Source organism: Microcebus murinus, chromosome X (assembly GCF_040939455.1).
Source record: "Microcebus murinus isolate Inina chromosome X, M.murinus_Inina_mat1.0, whole genome shotgun sequence".
Classification (NCBI taxonomy): Eukaryota; Metazoa; Chordata; class Mammalia; order Primates; family Cheirogaleidae; genus Microcebus; species Microcebus murinus.
The window spans coordinates 119,226,442-119,246,816 of record NC_134136.1 but is presented as its reverse complement, the minus strand read 5'-3'; the positions used below and the strand labels follow the sequence as shown (position 1 = coordinate 119,246,816).

General features: G+C 39.2%; 1 non-coding gene across 1 annotated transcript; it reads right to left on the bottom strand.

The window, feature by feature from the left end:
- Positions 1-20,209: 20,209 nt before the first annotated feature.
- Positions 20,210-20,326, bottom strand: LOC142866014 (U5 spliceosomal RNA). Its single transcript, XR_012916087.1, has one exon. It is a non-coding gene; the product is annotated as a U5 spliceosomal RNA (small nuclear RNA).
- Between the last annotated feature and the right edge of the window lie 49 nt (positions 20,327-20,375).

The following is a 20,375-nucleotide window of genomic DNA, read 5'->3' as shown; positions in this document are numbered from 1 at the left end:
ATTTGCAAAGACCAGACTAGCCCTACAGGAAGTTCTCAGATCTCCCTTCCACACCAAACAGGGCAATAGACACTCCTCAAAGTAAAATCTTCAAAGAATTAAAGGCTAGAACTTGAACTGCATGATGATTCAAGGAGCAAGTCAAAGCAACAGGAATTCACCCAAAAATATAAATGGAAATCTTCCTCAATAAATGTAAATGGGCCGGGCGCTGTGGCTCACGCCTGTAATCCTAGCTCTTGGGAGGCCGAGGCGGGTGGATTGCTCAAGGTCAGGAGTTCAAAACCAGCCTGAGCAAGAGCGAGACCCCGTCTCTACTATAAATAGAAAGAAATTAATTGGCCAACTGATATATATATAAAAAATTAGCCGGGCATGGTGGCGCATGCCTGTAGTCCCAGCTACCCGGGAGGCTGAGGCAGAAGAATCACTCGAGCCCAGGAGTTTGAGGTTGCTGTGAGCTAGGCTGACGCCACGGCACTCACTCTAGCAACAAAGCGAGACTCTGTCTCAAAATAAATAAATAAATAAATAAATGTAAATGGTTTAAACTGTCCTCTGAAAAGGCATACACTGGCAAAGTGGATAAAAATCCACAAGCCTAGTATTTGATGTCTACAGGAAACACATCTAACCCACAATGATGCCTCTGGCTGAAGGTCAAGGGATGGAAAACTATCATCCAGGCAAATGGAAATCAAAAGAAAGCAGAGGTAGCTATACTATTTGCACATAACATAAGCTTTAAAATAGCAAAAGTAAAAAAGGATAAAGACTTCCACTTTATAATGGTGAAAGGGAAGATCAAACAAGAAGATTTAACAATTCTTAATATATATGCACCTAATGCAGGAGCATCCAATTACATAAAGCAAACCTGTATGACCTAAAGAGCATGTTAAACAATACTGCCATAGTATCAGGGGACTTCAATACTCCACTATATGAACTGGATAGATCCTCCAAACAGAAAATAAGCAAAGAAATAATGGGCTTAAACAAAGCTCTTGATTAAATAGGTCTCACAGATCTCTACAGAACATTCCACCCAAATAAAGTTGAATTTACATTCTTCTCAGCAGCCCATGGATCCTTCTCCAAAATTGATCACATAGTAGGCTGAAAATAAGATCTCAAAAAATTCAAGAAAATAGAAATTATACCATGTGTCTTCTCTGACCATAGTGGTATAAAATTAGAGTTCAATTCTTACAGAAATACGCACCACTTCACAAAGTCATGGAAACTAAACGATCTATTATTGAAGAACTATTGGGTCAAGGATGAAATTCAGAGAGAAATCAAGAGTTTCTTTGAACAAATTGATAACAGAGACACATGTTACCAAAACCCGTGGGATACAGCAAAAGCATACCTGGGAGGAAAACCAATAGCAATAAATGCTCATATCCAAAAAAAAAAAAAAATAGATATTGAAAACCTAATGAATCGACTCAAGGAATTGGAAAAAGAAGAGCAAACCAATTTCAATCCTAGAAGAAGAAAAAAAATAACTAAGATCAAAGCAAAACTAAATGAAATGGAAAACAAGAGAATTATACAGAAGATCAACAATACCAGAAGGTGGTTTTTCAAAAAGATAAACAAAATTGATAGCCCTCTTGCTAGACTGACAAGAACTCAAAGGGAAAGGACTCTAATAAACTCAATAAGAAATGAAAAGGGAGATGTCACAACAGACACCACAGAAATACAAAATATTATGTTTAACTACTATAAAAACTATATGCCCCAAAACTAAATAACGAAGAAGAAATGGACAAATTCCTGGATTCATACACCTCCCTAAGTTCACCCAGGAGGTAGCAGAATTCCTGAATAGACCAAACTGCAGTGTAGAAATTGGAGCATTAATTAACAACCTCCCAAACTGAAACATCCTGGACCAGATGGCTACACTTCAGAGTTTTACCAAACATACAAAGATTAACTCATACCTATACTACAGAAATTATTCCACAATATTGAGAAGGATGGTATCCTTCCTAACTCATTCTATAAAGCCAGTATCACCTTAATACCAAAGCCAGGAAAGGACACAACAAAAAAATAAAATTACAGACCAATATCCCTCATGAGTATAGATGCAAAAATCTTCAACAAAATTTTAGCAAACAGAATTCAGCAGCGCATCAAAAAAATAATTCACCATGACCAGGTGGGCTTTATTCCAGGGATGCAAGACTGGTTCAACATACATAAATCTATAAATACAATCCACCTCATAAATAAATACAAAAACAAAGACTATATGATTCTCTCAATAGATGGAGAAAAAGCATTTGACAAAGTCCAACACACCTTTATGATAAAAACTCTTAACAAAATAGGCATAGATGGCTCATACCTTAAAATTATAAAATCCATTTATGACAAACCCACTGCCAATATCATACTCAATGGGGAAAAACTGAAACTGTTCTCACTTTGATCTGGAACTAGACAAGGATGCCCACTATCTCCTCTTCTATTCAACATAGTACTCAAAATCCTAGCTATAGCAATCCGGCAAGAGAGGGATATTAAGGGCATCCAAGTGGGGACAGATGAGATCAAACTATCGCTCTTTGTGGATGATACCATATTGTACCTAGAAAACCCCATGGATTCATCTAAGAGACTCCGAGATTTGATAAATAAATTCAGTAAAGTCTCAGGTTATAAAATCAATATACACAAATCAGAGGCATTTATACATACCAAGAACCATCAAGCTGAAACTCAAATAAAAAACGCAGTACCCTTTACTATAGCCCTAAAGAAAATTAAATATCTAGGAGTATATTTAATGAAAGATATGAAAAACTTATATAAGGAAAACTATGAAACACTAAAAAAAGAAATTGTAAAAGATGTAAACAGATGGAAAAATCTACCTTGTTCATTGATTGCTAGAATCAATATCATTAAAATGTCAATATTACCTAAAGTGATCTACAGAATAAATGCAATCCCCATCAAAGTACCACCAGCATTCTTTACAGATCTAGAAAAAATAATTCTGTACTTTGTATGGAACCAGAAAAATCCTCGTATAGCAAAAGCAATCTTAAGTAAAAAGAACAAACTGAGAGGCATCAATCTTCCTGACTTCAAGCTGTACTAGAAAGCAATAATAGTTAAATCAGTCTGGAAATGGCACAAGAACAGAAGCATTGACATTTGGAATAGAACTGAGATACCAGAGATGAAACCATCAGCATACGATAACCTAATCTTTGATAAAGCAGACAAAAATATACAATGAGGAAAAGAATCTCTCTTCAATAAATGGTGCTGGGAAAACTGGATAGCTACCTGCAGAAGATTGAATCAGGATCCCTAGCTCTCACCTCTCACAAAAATTCACTCAAGATGTATAACAGACTTAAACTTAAAGCATGAAACCTTAAGAATCCTAGAAGAAGATGTTGGGAAAACCCTATAAGGCATTCGTCTAGGCAAAGCATTTTTGAGGAAGAACCCCAAGGCAATCACCGCAGCATCAAAAATAAACAAATTATATCTGATCAAATTAAAAAGTTTCTGCACAGCTAAGGAAACTATCATTAGAGCAAATAGACAACCCACAGAATGGGAGAAAATATTTGCTCTCTGTACTTCTGATAAAGGTCTAATAACAAGAATTCATCTAGAACTCAAAAAGAATTAACAAGAAAAAATCAAACAACCCCATCAAGAAATGGGCAATGAAAATGAACAGAAACTTCTCCAAAGAAGACAGAATAATGGCCTAAAAACATATTTTAAAAAAAATGCTCAACATCTCTAATCATCAGAGAAATGCAAATCAAAACCACAATGAGATACCACCTAACCCCAGTGAGAATGGCCTCTATCAAGAAATCCCAAAACAACAAATGCAGGCAAGGATGTGGAGAGACAGGAACACTCTTACACTGCTGGTGGGACTACAAATTAGTGCAACCTTTGTGGAAAAAAAATTTGGATATATCTCCAAGAGCTAAAAATAGAAATACCATTCAACCCAGCAATAGCATTATTAGGCATCTACTCAAAAAAGCATAAGACATTCTATTAGACATTTGTACCCAAATGTTTATGGCAGCACAATTCACAATTGCAAAGACGTGGAAACAACCCAAGTGTCTGTCAATTCATGAGTGGATTATTGAAATGTGGTATATGTTTACAATGGAATATTACTCAATTCTAAGAAATGACAGTGAGCTAGCACTGCTTATATTATCCTGGATTGAGCTTAAGCCCATTATCCAAAGCGAGGTGACACAAGATCAGAATAATGGGCTCCATGTATACTCGCCATCAAATTGGCACTGGGTGATTAACACTGTCGCGCCCGCCTCGCCAGCAAGGAAGACGCGGCAACCGGAGTTCTTCTGACAGTGCATTAATGGGGTTCCCTTTAGACTTACATGATGCGGAAGACCCAGCCCAGCAGCGCGCAGGCTGCTATATACCCTAGAAGCACAACCCCTAAGCTGGGATAGGCCGCTCAGCTGTCGAGCCACCAAAGCATTAGTCCATAGCAGGACCCTTCGTTTGCATGCTCGCGCCACAGGGCAACCGACAATTGCGCGTGCGCCGAACTTGTTTGCTGCTCTAGGCAAAGCCGGAAACAGGCGCCAACTTGTAATGGCGTTGACACTGCGCCCCACATAACACTATGTGGCTCAAAGGGTGGTGGTATTCACCAAGGATTCGGGGGTTGGAGGAATAGTCCCACATCTGAGGGATGTGGTAATCATTGTGGAGGGGAAGGGCATACCTCTAACCCTTGCTAGGGAGAGGCAAAGGTATAAAATGTAACGAAAATGTTAAGAAAAAAAGAAAAACAAATATTTGTCCAGTGTGGGGTAGATGGGAGGGGGGAGGAGGGGATGGGTATAAACATACATAGTGAGTGTGATGCACACTGTCTGAGGGATGGACACACTTGAAGCTCTTACTCAGGGGGGAGGCAAGAGAAGCGGAATGTATGTAACCTTAATGTTTGTACTTATGTACGTTTGTATGTAACCTTAACGTTTGTACCATAATATGTTGAAATAAAAAAAGTCAATGTACACAAAATCAGTATCATTCCTATACACCAACAGTGAAGCTGAGAATCAAATCAAAGGCTCAATACCTTTTCCAATTGCTACAAAGAAAAGAAAATACCTAGGAATATATCTAACCAAGAAGGTGAAAAATCTCTGCAAAGAAAACTATGAATCACTGAGGAAGGAAATTGTGGATGATGTAAACAAATGGAAAAACATATCATGCTCGTGCATTAGCAGAATCAACATTGTTAGAATGTCCATACTACCCAAAGTGATTTACAGATTCAATGCAATCCCTATCAAAATACCAATGTCATTTTTTACAGATCTAGAAAAAATAATTCTATGCTTCATTTGGAACCAGTAAAGAGCCCGAATAGCCAAAGCAACCTTAAGAAAAAGGAACAAATCTGAAGGCATCATTTTACCTGACTTAAAACTATATTACAAGGCTACAGCAACCAAAATAGCATGGTACTGGCACAAAAATAGACACCAATGGAACATAACAGATAACCCAGATATAAAACCATCCCTATATTGCCATCTGGTCTTTGACAAAGCAGACAACAATATGCACTGGGGAAAAGAATGCCTATTCAATACATGGTGCTGGTAAAATTTGATAGCCACATGTAGAGGATTGAAACAGAATCCATATCTTTTACCACTCACTAATATTAATTCAAGAGGGATAATAGACTTAAACCTAAGATATGAAACCATAAGAATTCTAGAAGAAAATGTTGGAAAAACTCTTCTGAATATTGGCCTAGGCAAAGAATGTATGAAGAGGGCTCCAATGGCAATCACAGCAACAACAAAAATGAATAAATGATACTTGATTAAATTAAAAAGCTTCTGCACCACCAAGTAAACAATCAACAGAGCAAATGGACAACCTATAGAATTTGAGAAAATATTTGCAAGCTATATATCCAATAGAGGGCTAATAACCAGAAGCTACAAAAAAACTCAAGCAAATCAGCAAGAAAACAATCAAATACCCCGTTAAATAGTGGTCAAAATACCTGAACAGAATCTTTTCAAAAGAAGATAGACTGATGGACAATAAACATATGAAAAAAATACTCAACCTCACTAATCATCAGAGAAATGCAAATCAAAACCACAGTGAGATATCACCTAAGCCCATTGAGAATGGATTTTATTAAAAAGCTCAAAATAATAGAAGCTGGCATGGATGCAGAGAGAAAGGAACGCTTATATGCTTTTGGTGGGACTGCAAACTAGTACAACCTCTATGGAAAATAATATTGATATTGCAAAAGGAACTAAAAATAGACCTATAATTTGATTCAGCAATCCCACTTCTGGGGATTTACCCAAAAGAAAAAAAATTCATTTTATCAAAAAGACAGTTACACTCAAATGTTTATTGCAGCACAATTCACAATCACAAAGATGTGGAATCAACCAACCCAAGTGCTCATCAATACATGAGTGGCTTGATAAAATGTGTTATATGTATACCATGGAGTACAACTCAGCCAATAAAAATGAATTAATACCTTTTGTAACAATCTGGATGGAACTGGATACTATTCTCCTACGTGAAGTATCCCAAGAATGGAAAACAAACACCACATGCACTTACTATTAAATTGGAACTAACTGAACAGGACTCACATGCACAGATTGAAGTAAAACTCAATGGAAATCAAGCAGGTTGGGGGAAGGACAATGAGTGAAATCATACCTAATGGGTACAGTATATACCACCTGGGTGATGGGCACACTTATAACTTTGTCTCAAGCAGTAGAAAAGCAATCCATGTAAACAAAACATTTGTATCCCCATAATATTCTGAAATAATAATAATAATAAAATGCATTCATCAAAACAAGAATCCCTTCTGGAAAACTTCCTCCCACAGAAAACTTTTTCAAACAAATATGGCAACATAACTTAAGGGAGAAAATTCACTATAGAAATAATAGCCGTTATTTCCTTTATCTTGAGGAGCTGATGATAACTGAGCCTTCTATCCACCTCATTTGTCATGCCCTTCCGTGCCAAGGACAGCATCCTTCAGTGCTAGGGTGGAAAGACAACACTGAAGTTCTTAAATGTGTGCTGCACAGAGCTGAGCAGACCCAGGTACCTCCAATATATAGCCATAAACACAGGCTAAACAGAGAGTGAGGCTTAACCAACTCTCAAAATGAATAAAACCTATAATAAACATTTTGTACTACTTATTCTCAGTCATTGAGCTACATGTATTTGAGGAAACTGCTCATATCCAATTGATGATCATCCACCATTTTAGACTCCAGTGGCCTTACCCACTACTGTCCCACTATTGTCCCATCTCATGCACCAATGACCTGTTTACTTTCCAGCTACATGAAGCAATTGTCAGTCTCCACAAACACTCTGGATTTTTAACTTCATTGCCATTGTGCACAACATGTACACACACATATGTGCTTATTGAAACATTCTATCAATTGAAATTTTATCCAAACTTAAAAGCCCAACTCAAATGTCCTTTCTTCTGAAAAGCCTGTGCTGACCCTCCTCTCCTTCATGTTTTTATAACATTTTGTACATCTGTTATATACAGATGTTACGTACAGGCACTCTCTTCATTCAAATAGGGATGGGGTATTTTTCAGTATCTCTCATTCATCTATAAGCAATGTAACCATGCATCATTTTATGCTCAGTAGAGTCCTTATATACATCTGTTGTCCCAGAGTAAATATTATCAACATTCCCTTCAGCCTTCAAAAAATGGCCTGATTTGGATCATAAATGAAATGTCCACCCTATTAATAAGCATTTTGATGGCACAGTCTGAGCCTCATTCATCTACATAACTCCCACAGCACCTAGCATAGTGCAAGGTACATAGTAGGTGATCAATAAATGTGTAATGTATGTGGCAGAGGGAAGCAAAACTCAGTGGAAATCAAGCAGGAATGAAGGGGGAAGAGAGGATGGACAAAAACCTACCTAATGGGTATACTTATAACCCTGACTCAAGCATAACAAAAGCAATCCATGTAACCAAAAACATTTGTATCCCCGTAATATTTTGAAATGGTAAAAAAAAGAATTTATTTACTGTAGTTTATATGGTCATTCTTCTAATATTGGGTGTTGGTTTCCATTTTTTACTTTTAATACTATAAATAATGCAAAAAGGGAAAACATTCATAAAGCAGAAGCAATAAATATGAGAAGAGGATATCAACATTTTAGAGACTTGATACATATTACTTGATATATTTGCTTTTCTTCAATTATTCAGAAAGCTGAACGTTTTTCTGTGTCCTATTTCTTTTTTCCTTGTAGAGATGTATTTATTAATGTCTTCATATATTTTAAATTATCATTTTTAATATTACAATTTTTGTGAAAAGATTGAATAAAGAATAAACTTAGTTGAAATGTTAAAAAAAAAGAATACAGGAAAAAAATATTCTTTTCCTGTTTAAAAAAAAATGTGTAATGACAAGTTGCAGAACTAAGTACTTCTGCTAAGAAGTGTGTGTGATTTCCCTTTGCTGAGTAAAGGGAACCGATCTTGTCATAAAAGTAAGAGAAGGCTCAGAACCTAAGTATGGCACAACCACCCTTTTCCCATCATCCCCTCTATCAGCCCACAGTTGTGTCACAGACCATGTGGAATTAAGACACTCTGAGACTCCTGGAACACCTACATTAAACAACTGAAAGATTGGTTCTCTCTAGTGGGAGGAAGGAAGCTCTTGGACCAGGAGTCAAGAGACAAAGAATCCTGTTCCAACTTGGCCCTAATAAGAAGTTCCTACACTGGAACCAGGCTACATACTTTTACATTCACAGATGACGAAAAGCAAGACATTTTGCCTCTCTGCATCTTAATCTGAAGATGGGGAGGCTGGAACAAGGTCATCTCCAGGCCCCTTCCAGCTCTCACATTCAGAGCTGACCCAGACAGGAGTTTAAATGAATACAGATCACATCAGCATCTATTCCTGGTTTCAGCTTTCTGGGCCAAGACCCCATGGACAGGGCTGTAATAACTAAAGCACCATTTCAAGGAGCTTGAAATTCTTTGAAACTGTTCTAATATAAATGTCCAGTTGGGGCAAAACAGCTGCCCCCAGAGAAGACCTACTTCTTTAGTACCTGGCATGAGTCCTTATTACAGAGGTTCTTCAACTTGAGTGAGCATAAGATCACCAGTTGGGCTTGTTAAAACATAGTTAAAATGCAGTTTCTGATTCCCTAGCTCTGGGGTGGACCCAAGAACATACATTTCCAACAAGTAACCAGGTAATGCTGATGCTGCTGGTCCAGGAACCACCAATGGAGAACCACAGCTTTATGACATTATAGCCCACAAAGATAACTTTTAGGGAACAATAACAACAACAACAAAAAACCTTTCAAAAAAACAAGCAGATAGTCACAATGAAAGAGTGCTAGAAGTAGGCTTTTGTCTCATACTTTGTCCAGTACCATCTCGTGGTCCTTTCTGGCACTGTCCTCTTGAAGAGGACCTGTGGTCACTGGGTGCACTGCTTCCAGCTAGGAAAGGATGTTTTCCTCCGAAAAGTCCTGTTTTTGTCTTTCCTCAGCTCTTGTGTGCTACTCCTAGGTCTCATTAGCCCATGGAATGTAACCCAATTTAGCATCAGCTGCAAATTTAATTAATGTTCCATGTAACCCTTCTTCACAGTGCTGAAGAAGATGCTAATTAAAGGCAATAACAAATCCCGTCTCCCTTTCCCTCCTGCTCCTACCTGACATTACTAGCCCTCATTTTTAGGATCCTGGCCCTTTTTAGTTAATTCCCAATCCAAATTGAATTCCATTTATAGAGGATAAAGTTTTTTATTCTTTATATCAGCTGGACATCTGTGATTTGAGAGACTCTGATTTGAAGTGGTTTCCAGTTTAGTTTATTCCCTAGGTATACAAGCTGATTATCCTCCACTGTTTACTTAGGCTACACAAAAAGCCCCTTATATAAACATCTGAATATCAAACAAGCCAGCCACAGAAACATTCATAGCTTTGCCTGTCACGCCACTGCAACCTGCCTCCCTCCTCCACACACTCACATATACTCATGCTCACCATCAAAACTCCAGAATTCCAGAATCTCCTAAAAGCTGATTTAGAAAATTAATGGGTTCAGAAATAGAGGGAAATCCATGCAATGTAGGGATATATTAAGAACACTGATCCAGGAATATGTGACCCCAAAGGCCCCACCAACTCACATGGGATTCCCATTGAAAGAAAGTACCATGCCTACCCCTGCCCCAGCTGAAAGCTACCTAAATCAAATTCACTTTGTCACACAGTTTAACTTCTCAACCTGTTCATATCCATAGGGGTTGATGATAACCTTCTTCCAAGGTTCTCCTTTGGGGAGCTTTATAAATCCTGACACCCAGGCCACACTCCACACCAATTAAACCAAACACTCTTTAAGTGAAACCCAGGCATCAGTTGTTTTAAACTCCTCAGGCAATTCCAATGTGCAGCCAAGATTGACAATCACTGCATTCAAGCGAATTTGCCCAACTTTATTAATCTGAATCCTTGTCTGAGGTGTTGGTCTTCATTGAGAGATTGGAAGATTTAATTGGGGAGGAGGACAATTGCCATTTAAGGAAGACTCTTAGGAGAAGGTCAAAACCAGTGGGAACACAGACTGTGCTGAAGAAAAAGGGAGGGGGACTAGGAGGTGGCAGCAGGGAAAATGTTAAAGGTGTTCCAGGCCAGTATTTTTAATTCCCTGGGCCATCTCCATATCCAGAAAAATGAAAGGAACCTCATACTCTATCTTTAGCTCCTTTTTCTCATGGCCTACTGTTCAGGCTCAGGTTCATTGTATTTACTTTGGTGCCATAGTTTGGTTAACAGGTGGGCTAATAGTGCTAATAGGATGCTATGGTTTCAATGTTTTTTCCCCTCCAAAATTCATGTTGAAATATCCCCAATGCAACAATATTAAGAGGTAGGGCCTTTAGGATGTAATTAGGCCATGAGGGCTCACTCCTCCTATATGGAAGGGCTTATAAAAGGGCTGAAGGGGGCAAGTTTGCTCCTTCTGTCCCTTCTTCCATGTGAGGACATAGCATCTATACCCTCTAGAGGATATAGCAACAAGGCACCATCTTGGAAGCAAAGAACTGTCTTTAATAGACTGCTGATGCCTTAATCTTGGACTTCCCAGCCTCCAAAACTATGAGAAATAAATTTCTATTGTTTATAAATTACCCAGTTTCAGGTACATTGTTCTAGCAACACAAATGGACTAAGACATAGGGCTAATAGTAGGCTCGCAATCACGTAAGACCTTGTTTTTGTGAAAAATCTCAATGCTCCAACCACAACCTTACCTACAAACTTCTGGGTTTGGACTGCTTTCTTCCTTTCTATCTGCCTAAGCCAAGTGGAGTCAGAGGCTCATGAGTGACAAGCTAAATCATTTGATCCCCAGAGGCCAGTCACCCCTCAGACTACCCCTTTGGCCCTGGTTCCAACGCTCATGAGTACTGACTGTTGCTCACAAAGAGAACTGAGGAAGGAAATGTGGCTGAACAAGCACATTTAGAGGCCAGCTGAAACAACATCCCAAGTGCAGGCCCCTGGTAAATCCATCATATCATCTTCAAAGACAAAGCTAACTTGTTCATTCATTCACTCAGCAGTGACCTTTCTGTTCAAAGATAACTCTGCCTTTCAGTTAATTTCCCTTAGGAGATCCTACCAACAGCAAGACTCAAAATAACTGCCTGTGAGGCATCATCAGCATTGCTTTCTTTGGGTTCCTGTTATGGATTGACTTGTGTCCCTCAAAAATTTGTATATTGAAGTCCTAACCTCCAGTACCTCAGAATGTGACTTTATTTGGAAATAAAGTTGCTGCAGATGTAATTAGTTAAGACCATGTCATACCAGAAAAGGATGACTCCCAATCCAATATTGCTGACTAGTATCCTTATAAAAATGGGGAATTTAGAGACACACATACACAGGGAGAACACCTTGTGAACATGAAGACAGAGATGGGGTGATGCTTCTACAAGCTGAGGAATGCCAAAGATTTCCAGCAAACCACCAGAAGCTAGGGGATAGGCATGGAATAGACTCTCAAAAGGAACCAACCCTATTAACACCTTGATCTCAGACTTTCTGTCTCCAGAACCATGAGATAATAAATTTCTGTGTGTGGTACTTTGTTATAGAAGCCCTAGAAAACGAATCCAGTTCCTTTCATTCCCAAATGTATCCAAAGGGGTTTGTCATAAGTATTGCCACTGGTCAGAACATCCTGGTTGTTCTTCTGAAGAATACTTTGTTCTTCTATTTTCTTCAGGTTATTTTTGTAGATCTTTAGTCATCTTACTTATTTACCTATTTATGTGTTTATGGTCTGTGTTCCCCCACTTCTCAAGGATAAGCTAGCTCCTTGAGAGGGGGTGTAGTCCAGCAATTGGGAGCCTAGCCTTGGGTGCCCGACTGTGTTGAGTTTCAGTCCAACACTAACTGTGACTTTAGGGTAAGGCTATTTAGCCTCTCTGGGTATCAGTTTACTCACCTATAAAATGGGGATAATAATAGTACCTTCCCCATATGGTTTGAAGAGGATTAAGTGAGTTAATATGTGTAAAACATTTATAATAGTATTTGGTACATTATAAACACTATGCAAATGTTAACTATCACTAAAGTTAACAGAGCAGAGATTGCCAACTTCATTCAACCCTGAACATCTAATGCCATTAAAAATGTCTGGAGTACTGTCTTCTTTGGAGAAGTTTCTTTTCATTTCCATCGCCCATTTCTTGATGGCATTGTTTGATTTTTTCTTGTTAATTTTTTTAAGCTCTGGATAGATTCTTGTTATTAGGCCTTTATCAGAGGTGGCATACAAACATATAAAGAAATGTTCAACCTCTATAATAATTAGAGAAATGCAAATCAAAACCACAATGAGATACCACCTAACCCCAGTAAGAATGGCCTATATCAAGAAATCCCAAAACAACAAATGCTGGCGAGGATGCGGAGAGACAGGAACACTCCTAAACTGTGGGTGGGACTGCAAATTAGTGCAACCTTTGTGGAAAAGAATTTGGAGATACCTCAAACAGCTAGAAATAGAAATACCATTTGACACCTGCAATAGCATTGTTAGGCATCTATCCAAAAGAGCATAAGACATTCTATTATAAAGACATCTGCATGATCAGGAGAGAAGATGGTGGATGAGAAACACAGCGAGACAGAGAGTCTCTGCAGAAAAGACAGATTCTAGCAGAAATTAGAAAAACGAAGCAAGAAGACGAGCATAGAGCTGACGAGGGCCAGAAGGAGGGGTACCTGAGACCCAGGGGGACTCCACAGGAGGAGGCTGCGGAGGAGAACTGGAAGCTGAGACCACCGGAGCAGCCCAGAGACCAGCTGCAAGGGTAAGTGGATTTGCCATTTCCCCTCCACTGCATTTGGGACTGCTGGTGGGCTCCCCAGCGGGTGGAGAGACCTGCGGACACCAGCCCAAAGATGGCCGTCGCCAGCTAGTGGTGAGCCTGTAGCAGACGCAGCACCAGGCTCCCAACTCACTCCAGGCACCTCTGTGTGCACCGACCCCAGCCGCACAGAAGACGCCATATTGCCTCCTCCTCCCCTCCGCCAACCCTACCCGCAACTGCCCAGAGAGACAATATAGCCACCAGCTGGAGGCACCTCCAGGGAACGGGACCTTCCCTTTTGGGACCCTACAGCTGACTAAGGGGAACTCAGAATGTGAGCTCCCTACTCGCCAGCTGTCCCAGGTGCTGCTGGCACGGTGTTACCTGGAGAACGATGCAGACTCAGAGGCTGAGAGACATAGACCCAGCTTGGGCTCCCTGTGGGTGAATTGGGACCAGAAATCCTCTCCCTGGTGGGGATACAGTTTGAACTCTGGAACCCAGAGGTCGGACCTGCAGACCAGATCCCCTGCACCGAGGGCTAGCATTGCCTGGGGCACAGAAAGGATATACGTGAACAGCCTACTGAGGTGTGTGTGCCTTCAGGGGCAGATCAGCGTCCTAGAGGGCAACCCTGCTCCCAAAAGGAGGCCATACGCCCAGCCCAGGTGGCGTTATTGCGCAGGAAACCTCCCTGCCAGCATCACAGTCTGGGGAGGCCTGGTGGCGTATGGTCTGGCCTGCTGGCAGAGGCTGAGGAGTAGCTGTGGAGTTGGGGACAGTGGAAAGAAGCTAGGCCTGCTCCAGACTGCCAGTCTCAGACAGCCCCACCACCACACACAGACTTTCTGGCTGACCGGGACCATTCCAGTCCCTCGCTGACAGCTTTTTCTGGAAGCAGAGAACAGAACTTTGACCCCTGCTAACGGCATTGGTGGTGCCTGAGGGCAGGCTTACCCAACCCAGCTCCGCCCAGAACAAGAACTGATAACAGGACACAAAATCAACAGCATACCCTGTTCCTCCAAGCAAGCGCCACCTACTGACAGGCACAGCATCCTGCACAGCCATTTCACGGCACCCACTGACTCATTATACAGGGAGTGGTAGAATCTCACCCACAGACAACACCTAACGCCTCAGAAACTAAACAAGATCTGTGAATACCCAAACAAAAACCTAAAGGAAAGAAACAACAACTGATCCACATGGGAAGAAATCAGCGAAGGAACTCAGGAAATATGAAGAACCAAACGGAAAACACACCCCCAAAGAGGAGCACCAGCCCCCTAGAAATGGACACCAACCAAAATCAGGCAACCAAAATGACAGAAGAGGAATTTCATATATGGATCAAAAGAACACTCACCGAGCTGCAACAACAACTCAATAACCAACACAAAGAAACCACAAAAAGCCTCCAGGATCTAGAAGAAAAGTTCACTAAAGAAATAGACACAATGAAGAAAAGTTTAACTGAACTCCTGGAAATGAAGAATCAATTGAGGGAACTACAAAATACACTGGAAAGTCTCAAGAACATGGTAGATCAAACAGAAGAAAGAATCTCAGAGATTAAATATAACATTCTCCAACTAAATAAAACCGTCACAGAGATAGAGCAGAGAAACAAGAGAAAAGAGCAAAGCCTACAAGAGCTGTGGGATTATGTGAAGAAACCTAATGTGAGGGTCATAGGGTTACCAGAAGGGGAAGAAGACAACACTCAAGGGTTGGACAAGCTATTTGAAGATATAATAGAGGAAAATTTCCCAGGCCTTGCTCAAAATCTCGATATACAAGTTCAAGAAGCCCAGAGGACCCCTGGGAGATTCAATGCAAACAGGAAGACGTCACGACATGCAGTCATCAGATTGACCAAAATATCAACTAAAGAGGCCCTTCTAAGAGCTGTAAGACGAAAGGAGCAAGAGACATACAAGGCAAAGCCAATTCTATAACACCAGACTTCTCTAATGAGACTTTACAAGCAAGGAGAGACTGGGGCCCCATTCTTACTCTTCTGAAACAAAACAATGCCCAGCCTAGAATCTTATTCCCTGCAAAACTAAGCTTCATATATGAAGGAGAAATAAAGACATTCTCAGACATGCAAAGTCTCAGAGAATTCACCAAGACAAGACCAGCCCTACAAGAAGTACTCAAAACAGTGTTACGCATCAAACAACATTATAAAAACTCACGAATATAAAAACAACCAAAACCCAAAGATTAAAGGCCAGATAATACAATGGCTCAAGAGAGAAATCAAAGCAACAACATCCAACCCTACAGAATGAACAGTAATCTACCTTACCTATCAGTTCTCTCAATAAATGTGAATGGCTTAAAGTCTCCACTCAAGAGACATAGGCTGGCTGAATGGATAAGAAAATACAGGCCAAGTATATGCTGTCTTCAGGAAACACATCTAACCTGCAAGGATGCATATAGAGTAAAAGTAAAAGGGTGGAGATCAGTATTCCAGGCAAGTGGAAGCCAAAAGAAGGCTGGCGTGGCAGTTCTAATTTCAGACGATTTAGTTTTTAAACCAACAAAAGTAGTGAAAGACAAAGAGAATCATTATATAATGGTGAAGGGCACACTTCAACAAGAAGAGATATCAATTTTAAATATATATGCACCCAACTTAGGTGCACCCAGTTTCATAAAGCAAACTTTATTGGATCTAAGCAAATGGATTAATAGCAACTCCATAATCACTGGAGATTTCAACACCCCACTGACGGCACAAGACAGATCTTCCAAACAGAAAATTAATAAAGAAATAATGGACTTAAACAAAACCCTGGAACAATTGTGTCTCACTGACATCTACAGGACATTCTACCCAAAATCCACTGAATATATGATCTTCACATCAGCTCACGGGACATTCTCTAAGATTGACCATATCCTAGGACACAAAGTAAATCTCAAGAAATTTAAAAAAATAGAAATCATACCATGTATCTTCTCAGATCACAGTGGAATAAAACTAGAAATCAACCCTAACAGAAACTCACATTTCTACACAAAACGTGGAAATTAAACAACCTCCTACTAAATGATTACTTCATAAATGAAGAAATCAAGATGGAAATAAAAAAAATTCTATGAAGAAAATGACAATGGAGAGACAAGGTATCAAATCCTCTGGGACACAGCTAAGGCAGTTCTGAGAGGAAAGTTTATCTCCATAAATGCCTATAACCAAAAGACAAAAAGATCACAAATAGACAATCTAACAAAATGACTCAAAGAGCTGCAAAAAGAAGAACAGACCAACCCCAAACCCAGCAGAAGAAGTGAAATCAACAAGATCAAATCAGAATTCATCTAATCTTTGACAAAGCAGACAAAAACATACGCTGGGGAAAAGAATCCCTTTTCAATAAATGGTGCTGGGAAAACTGGATAGCCACCTGTAGAAGGCTAAAACAGGACCCACACCTTTCACCTCTCACAAAAATCAACTCATGCTGGATAACAGACTTAAACCTAAGGTATGAAACTATTAGAATTCTAGAGGAAAAAGTTAGAAGCACTCTCCTAGACAGCGGCCTGGGCAAAGAGTTTATGAAGAAGTCCCCAAAGGCAATCCCAGCAGCAACAAAAATAAATAAATGGGACATGATCAAACTACAAAGCTTCTGCACAGCCAAAGAAATAGTCATGAAAGTAAACAGACAACCTACAGAATGGGAGAAAATTTTTGCATCCTATGCATGCAATAAGGGACTGATAACTAGAATATACTTAGAACTCATGAAAATCAGGAAAAAAAATCAAATAACCCTATTAAAAAGTGGGCAAAGGACTTGAACAGCAACTTTTCTAAAGAAGACAGAAGAATGGCCAACAAACATATGAAAAAATGCTCAACATCTCTAATCATCAGGGAAATGCAAATCAAAACCACAATGAGATATCACTTAACTCCAGTGAGAATGGTCTTTATCAAAAAGTCTCCAAACAATAAATGCTGGCGTGGTTGCGGAGAGAGAGGAACACTCCTACACTGCTGGTGGGACTGCAAACTAGTTCAACCTCTGTGGAAAGCAATATGGAGATACCTTAAAGCGATACAAGTGAATCTACCATTTGATCCAGCAATCCCATTGCTGCGCATCTACGCAAAAGATCCAATGACACTCTGCAAAAAAGAAACTTGCACTCGAATGTTTATAGCAGCACAATTCATAATTGCAAAGCTGTGGAAACAGCCCAAGTGCCCATCAATCTAAGAATGCATTAATAAAATGTGGTATATGTATACTGTGGAGTACTATTCAGCTCTAAGAAACAATGGTGACATAGCACATCTTATATTTTCCTGGTTAGAGTTAGAACCCATACTATTAAGTGAAGTTTCCCAAGAATGGAAAAACAAGCACCACATATACTCACCAGCAAATTGGTATTAACTGAACAGCACCTAAGTGGTCACATATGTACTACAGTAATAGGGTATTGGGCAGGTGGGAGCGGGGAGGGGGCAGGTATATACATACATAATGAGTGAGATGTGCACCATCTGGGGGATGGTCATGCTGGAGACTCAGACTTGTGGGAGGAGGGGGAGAAATGGGCATTTATTGAAACCTTAAAATATGTACCCCCATAATAAGCCAAAATAAAATAAATAAATAAAAATAAAGTCATCTGCACATGAATGTTTATAGCAGCACAATTCACTATTGCAAGATCATGGAAGCAGCCTAGGTGCCCATCAATTCATGAGTGGATAATTAAAATGTAGTATATCCTCACAATGGAATATTACTCAATCCTAAAAAATGACGGTGAGCTAGCACCATTTATGCCATCCTGGATTAAGCTTAAGCCTGTTATCCAAAGTGAGGCTACACAAGACATGGAAAATGGGCCCTACATCTACTCGCCATCAAATTGGTACTGACTAATTTAAACTTTGATTTTCAAATGGTGGCAATACCCACCAGAGATTCGGTGTGGGAGGGGGACCCAATCTTAAGGATGGGACGAACATTCTGGAGGGGGAAGGCATAACTCTAATCCTTCTTAGGGAGAGGCAAAGATATACAATGTAACCAAAATGTTAAAAAAAAAAAAAACACTTTTTAGCAGGTGGTGGGCAGGCAGTAGTGGGGAGGAGGAAAGGGATGTATGTTTCCATAATGTATGCAATGCACACCACCAGGGGATTGGACATTTCAGGGGGAGGGAGCGGGAAGGAGCAATATTTGTAACCCTAACAATATTTGTATCTCCATAATATGATGAAATAAAAAAAAAATGTCTGGAGTACTTTCTAGTGTGACCACCCTAGGAGGAAACTGCAGCAAAGTCTTCCAGATGGGTGACTGCTTTGTTTAGCTGATGCATGCTTTAATATTTGCCTAGAGCCCAGCAGAAAGGAATTCTGGGGGGAACTTTTTTAACCCTGCAGGTTATGGCATTATGATTCTTTTTGGGCACTGGCATTTTGTGAAACCCTTGAGGAAGGGTAATGCTGGAGAGAAAATGTGCATTAAATTGTGTAGATGGGTGTTTTTATGTCTTCCATCCCTCTTCTAGAACAGTACAGCTCTTAACTGTGCCAGTCCCCAGTTCACCAGCTTTGTATCCAGTCGTCATCTCATTCAAGTATGGCTTTACTTGGTGACAGTGGCCATAGCTAAGTTACTTGGCATGTTTGACTTTCGACAATAACAAAAATGGTTTTGGATTTTGTTTTGTTTTATTTTCTAAAAATGTATACACCGTCAGAACTTCATATTTTATATAATAGTATCTGGCTATTAGTATTTTACAGGAACCATAGTTCTTGGTGACTATATATATATATATATATATATATATATATATATTTGTGACTTTTTTGTAAACTAAGTGCCATTTCAACGTTACAATCATTTTTAGAGTTATTGTAATCAATGTGAATATCATGTTTTTTTCAAATCTGTTCTGAGCCTATAGTGTTTGCTTTGTTAACATATGTATATTTTTTATATTCTGTATAGTTACATTGTACTGAAATATTAGCTTGCTTGATATAAGGAAAGTATGTATTGAGTATCTTTTTGCTAGCCTGATTGTTTAATCTTTTTAAAAAAGGTTTAAACTTTTTTAAAAAAAATCTTTAAACTGGCCTTTATTACATAGTCACAAATAAAGTTGCAGTTAGAAGGGATTGGCAGGGAAAAACTAGTTTTGAGTGTCTTTGGATAGAAACATGAGATTAAGATTTGTTTTTGATTTCTCATTAAAATATCTTAATGCTTTATGAAAAAAATGTCTGGTACATAGCAGGTACTCAAATATTTGTTAAGGGACTCCATGTATGATTCTGATGGATTAGTACTTTCTTCTACTAATCTCTATAATGAGAAAGTCCGCTGTGAGATTCTCATGATCCAGAGGCTTAGAAAACGCTGTTTCTTTAATCAACATGTGTTAAGAATCATTCCAAAGACACACACTCAGAAGTTCCCCTTCTCAGAACACTCAGTCTGCAGCATACACCATTTAGCCTTGAAAAGAATTTCTTGCTCACATACCCATGAAGACTCACAATTTAGGTTCAGCAAGTAACATAGACCAAATATTAATATTTATAGGTCCTTTTAACTTGAGAGGGGCTAGAAAAATGTTGGGGGTTTTTGGAGCTACTTCATTTTTTCATATATTTATAAAGTTTTTCTTTGATTTATTTTTTTTAAATACTTAGCCTTGCCTGAGCATTACCTCAAAAAATTTGGTTACCAACTCATAACTGTTCCTCTCCATGGAAATCTTTAGTAAAAGGAGAAAGATTTATTTGTTTTGAAGAGAAAACAGAATATATATTTATAAAGTTTTTATGGCTGTCTTTTTTATATTTCTATTTCTATT